Source organism: Mauremys mutica, chromosome 1 (genome assembly GCF_020497125.1).
Source record: "Mauremys mutica isolate MM-2020 ecotype Southern chromosome 1, ASM2049712v1, whole genome shotgun sequence".
NCBI classification, from domain to species: Eukaryota; Metazoa; Chordata; order Testudines; family Geoemydidae; genus Mauremys; species Mauremys mutica.
Window position 1 is genome coordinate 155,798,183 of NC_059072.1, and position 5,868 is coordinate 155,804,050.

Sequence of the window (5,868 nt, forward strand, 5' to 3'; positions counted from 1 at the left end):
TCGCCTTACAGGCCTAGCAAAGCTGGTGCCTGCCTTCCAGTAACATGGCAGCTGCACTGGTGCCAAGCTGCTAGCAGGGGCAGGCGTTTTTATCTCACCTCAAACCTGCTTGTTCCTGCCCATCGCTAGTACTTACACCCTTGCTGTCATTGGCACAGCTGCCCTGTGTTGGCAAGCTGCTGAAATTCGTGTGCTAGTTTTGTTTCTTTAGCAAAGGCCAGGAATTAAGATGGACTCAGCCACATGTGGAGGTCAAAATGAAAACTGCTGGGATCTCTGCCATGAAGGGGAGGGGAGTGGCTTTCCCGGACCTGAAGACCAACTTCTGTTGGCAAAAAAGACAAGCCTTGAAGCTTATACAAGCTTTCCTTCCGGTCTGTGAAAAGTAGAATTCTGGGTGGCTCTAAAGCTTGTGTTTCTTACCAACAAAAGTGGGTCCAATAAAAGATATTACCTGCTCTACCTTGTCTCTAATATATTGGGATGGACACAGCTACAGCTGCACTGCATACATGAAAGGGGGGAAGGTCAGGTTGGGACTTGGACCTCTGTGGAAGGTAAAATGAGAAATACACCTCTACCCTGCTATAATGCGACCTGATATAACACAGGTTTGTGTATAGCACGGTAGCAGCGGGGCTCAGGCAGTGCTTTAAAGGGCCCTGGGCTCCAGTTGCTGTGGGGAGCCCTGCAGCTGCTACCCTGGGGGTGCAGCAGCGGGGCTCACTGGCAATTTAAAGGGCCTGGGGCTCTGGCTGCTGTGGGGAGCCCAGGGCCCTTTAAATCAGTGCTGGAGCCCCACTGCCACTATCCCGGGGTTGTGGCAGTTGGGCTTGCTGGTGATTTAAAGGGCCTAGGGCTCCCTGCAGCGGCTGGAGCCCGGAGCTCTTTAAATCACCGCCGGAGCCCTGCTGCCCCTACCACGGTATAACAAGGTTTCAGCTATAATGCGGTAAGGATTTTTGGCTCCCCACGACTGCATTACAGCAGGGTAGAGGTGTAGTGTCCCACATCAGACAGGTGAATTGGAGTAGGGCTAGATCTGTGGCCCATTTGGGAAGGGAGTGTGGGATTCTGGGACCATTCTGCCCATTGGTGCCCTATACAGAGAGATGGAATTGTGGGGGGAGAGAGGTCTATGGAAAAGGTGTCTGATCTGGTGATTCTCCTGATGGTGCTTTAAAGTGGTGACTTTATTTTTAAATGCAAATGCTTAGTAGGAAGGGGAAGATATTTCTTCCCAGGGTTCATGTGTTGGTCTCTTTCCTATCTGTGACACTGTCCTCTGTTGCGCCAAGCTGTCAGATGTTGGAGAAAAACTTAGTTTTTACTTTTTGGTTGGGTGCAGCAGAGTCAGATACTTTATATTCTCTTGACAATTGTATAGAGGGAGGGAGTACCCTAGGACACAGGGTTTCCCTGGTCCTAGGCAGGTCTCTTTACAGGTAAACAATAACAGCAAGCATTTATGCTTTTTGTTACATACAATAATAAGCAACAGCTGCATTTTGTTTATACATAGGTCATTCTGATATCTTTTTTTTTTTTACTTTTATTTAGACACCAGTCTACATTCCTTATATTGACACAAGGTTGCAACAACTTCTTACACAGTTCTTTTCCACTCCACAATTCTCGCTTTTACAAATCTCGCGTTAGTAGGGTTACAGCTAGCCTAACTCTTGCTAACAGAGACTGTCATGCATTAAGATCCCCTACAAATCCCTGTCAGTTCTTTCTCTACTTCCACACTCCCCCCTTTTGTACTTCTAGTACAACAAATATTTTTAAACCTTTATTTGCATTAAACCATGGATTTTAGGTTAGATGCTTTAACCTTAGAGGTTTTAATTGGATGCAATGACAATGCATTATTAGAATGGGCATGAAAGGTATTACCATTATGTTTTTTATAACAATAACAATTTTAAACTAAACACAAAAATTAACATTTTTATAAGAATAATATGATGGGGTTGTTATACAGTTTTAGTTATAAAGCACAATACATTATACTTAGTACATAAAGTAAATACTTTATAAGCTGTATAAAAGGCATTTTTTAAAATTTAATATATATTTTGAAGCATATGAATTTGCTTTTGTACTTTAGAGATTTTTTGAACTTTTGGTAACCGTGAAAACAAATTTTGAAACTATTCAGGTACTAAACTAGTTCAATTAAAGGGTATTTGGAACTTAAGGGCTACTGGTTTTAACATACACACAGCTAATATTAGCTTGAAAAAGTAGGTGTCCTGTCAGGGTAGTTTTTTGTGTTTTGTGTTCACTTGTGCTTTTTATGTAGCCTGTTATAAAACTAGGTAAATATCTCGATGAGTTGATTTAACCCCTAGAAGACCTCTGCATACCCCCGGTTTACGTGTATCCCTCGTTGAGAACCACCGCTCTAGGGAATCCTCTGAAATCTGCATGGATCTTGGGAGATCTATTGGTTCTGGAGACTGACATCTAGGACAGTAGGGGTAAACCTCATCCGCTAACATAATGACATGAGAAAAACTTGGTGATTTTTTTTCTTTATGGGGGTGTGACTTCATCGTCCACATGAGTTATTACATCAGTATATTAGAATTTTTTTCTGTAAGGAACAATCCTGTATCGGCCATATTCAAAGAAGTAGATAAGCTGGACAAGACCTAATGTACCTTTTCCATCTCTACTGTCAGCTGGGTGCAACCTGGGAAGAGCTTTCCCTGCTTTTTTCTTCCTGCTGAGCACATCATATGGGCCAAAAGAAATCTGATGAGGTTCAGCAAGGACAAGTGCAGAGTCCTGCACTTAAGATGGAAGAATCCCATGCACTGCAACAGACTAGGGACCGAATGGCTAGGCAAGAGTTCTGCAGAAAAGGACCTAGAGGTTACAGTGGACAAGAAGCTGGATATGAGTCAACAGTGTGCCCTTGTTGCCAAGAAGGCCAATGGCATATTGGGCTGTATTAGTAGGAGCATTGCCAGCAGATCGAGGGACGTGATCATTCCCCTCTATTCGACATTGGTGAGCCTCATCTGGAGTACTGTGTCCAATTTTGCGCCCCACGCTACAAGAAAGATGTGGAAAAATTGGAAAGAGTCCAGCAGAGGGCAACAAAAATGATTAGGGGGCTGGAGCACAAGACATGTTGAGAGGCTGAGGGAACTGGGATTGTTTAGTCTGCAGAAGAGAAGAATGAGGGGAGGATTTGATAGCTGCTTTCAACTACCTGAAAGGGGGTTCCAGACAGGATGGTGCTGGGCTGTTCTCAGTGGTGGCAGATGACAGAACAAGGAGTAATGGTCTCAAGTTGCAGTGGGGGAGGTTTAGGTTGGATATTAGGAAAAACTTTTTCACTAGGAGGGTGGTGAAGCACTGGAATGGGTTACCTAGGGAGGTGGTGGATTCTCCTTCCTTAGAGGTTTTTAAGGTCAGGCTTGACAAAGCCCTGGCTGGGATGATTTAGTTGGGGGATTGGTCCTGCTTTGAGCAGGGGGTTGGACTAGATGACCTCCTGAGGTCCCTTCCAACCCTGATATTCTATGAGAAACCTTGGGCCAAAGACAGTATGATCCTAGTTTGGAGAAAAGAAAGGAACTTTTATACAAGTCTCAAAGAACTTACAAACTGAAGGGACAACATCTAAATGAGGGAGTTCTTTATCATTTAGCCACTTAAACCATGCTGTTTTCATATTCTTTTTTTACCACATTTTTTTATTACTCTCTTTTAGTTCAGAGAGACAAGGTGGATGAGGTAATATCTTTTATCAGACCAACTTCTGTTGGTGAGTGAGACAAACTTTCAACCTTACACAGAGCTCTTCTTGAGGTCATTTAGTTCATTCTCTTAAGGCACATTAAATAAAGCAGGAGTCATCTGGAGATATAATAAGCACAGAAACCTTGTTTCATGTTTAGCCATTTTTGCACTTCCTTGCCAAATTGTTTAGGCAGATAGTGAAGAGACTTATCAATTTTCTCTAGTTTCTATTTTTAAATATAGCCATACATAATTCCATACCAAAAATATATTAAAAGAACATTGCCTAATGAAGCACCCAGAAGTCAGAATATGTCCCAGTTAAGATTTAATGGGCAACCTTAAGTCTGCATCCTGGTGTTTCTGTTTTACAATAGTCTTTGATTACTGGATCTCATACTAGTTTTTTCTGCAGGTCCTGTCTCATTTCTTAATGAAAAAAATTAAAATAACTCATTTGGATAAACAGCACAAAAACAACCAAAGTGAACCAGGGTTTGTGTACATCTTAGTATAGCCCAGTAACTGAACACTCTGGAGTTCTGTGATCACAGTTGGAAAATTGTGACCTCTCTCGTTAGTGCACTCCCTTTTCCGCTACCAGAGGAGGTTTTCTTATTTGGTTTGTTTCTTGATTATTAATACAACCAAACCGTGGTTTAATGATAGTTAACCCAAAATTTTAAAAGGGTGGAAATAAAAGTAAAAGGCCAGCATTTATTGCCATGTTCAATGATGATAATACAGTGCACGTGGCATTCACTTCCATTGGCAACATACTGCATATACGTCCAACATACGTGAAAGCACTGTGCACCCCAAATTAATCAAACTTGCTTCCTGTCACAAAACCTTAACTCTGACTTCCTAATTAATTGTCTCAAGAAACTGGCACGTCTTTAAAATTTTTATTAAAGCTAATGTTAAAAAAATTATATAATACATAGGTTGGGGAAAGAGTGTTTGTACATCTGGGTATAGTGCTTAGATTATCCACATATACAAAGTTAGTTTTTAAAAGTCATATGCACTGGCATAGAGCAATAACCCAAATTTAGGTGAATAGATTTAACAGTACAGTTTAGTTATTAGAATCCAAATACTTGGTACATCACTCATGGAAAGTTAAGAGATTTGGTTGTGGAAAGCAAAATATATCAATAAGTGAAGATTGTCCCTCAGTAATTGAGAATTAGGTTGGTTGTCCATTGAGAAAATACAATCCTACTCCACACAGTCCAAACATGGGTAATGTTATATTTTGCCGTTGTTGAGTTTGCTCATAAGGATTTTGCATTAGGATGCATTACAAACTTGCTTTAAATTTTTGAAGGTTTTCTTTGTAACCATAAGAACTAGAAATTGGGATTACGGAGAACAAGATAGCACCCTAAAAGCCCCCACCAAAGTGCTGGTTCACCGATATGACTAGTGCTATTCAAACCCATGCCCCCTTGTCAGATTCCAAAGTCCTGCTGAAAATAATGGAGGTGTTAGAGCTGTTCAAAAAAAGTTGCAAGACTCTTTTATGGAAAGTGCAAAATAACCTAAATAACCTCTCCATTATAATAACATCTGTATATAAATATATACATAGATAATATAAAGAGCACCAATTACTGGCATATATATATATGTAGCATTGTTCATAGTAGATTTAATAAGAGTTTTACACTGCAAATGGCTTCTTGAATGCTGCTCTTAACAAAGGGGTTAGCTGAGTCTCATGTCTAGAGAGACAAGGTGGGAGAGGTAATATCTTTTACTGGACCAACTTCTGTTGGTGAGAGAGACAAGCTCTCAAGTCTTGTGGAGGGTTTACTAGGAGGTTGGGGATTGATCTCTGGGTTTCTTTCTGACCCATGAGGTGGAAGGGGTGGGTCTCTTTTTCCACGAGAATGAGGAAGATTAGTAGGGAATATGAATTTCTGCTACCCTGAGGGAAGGGTTGGCATTAATGAGAACAACTGAGTTTTTGTCCCATGGGGAGGGGAGAGTGAATGGGGTAAGGGCTGAATCCCTTGGACTCTGTGCTGTGGGTAGGGGAGGGTTAACTTTACAGTTCCATGTTGCCTCCCTCTCCCCCCCCCCCCCCCTTTCCTGTTGCTT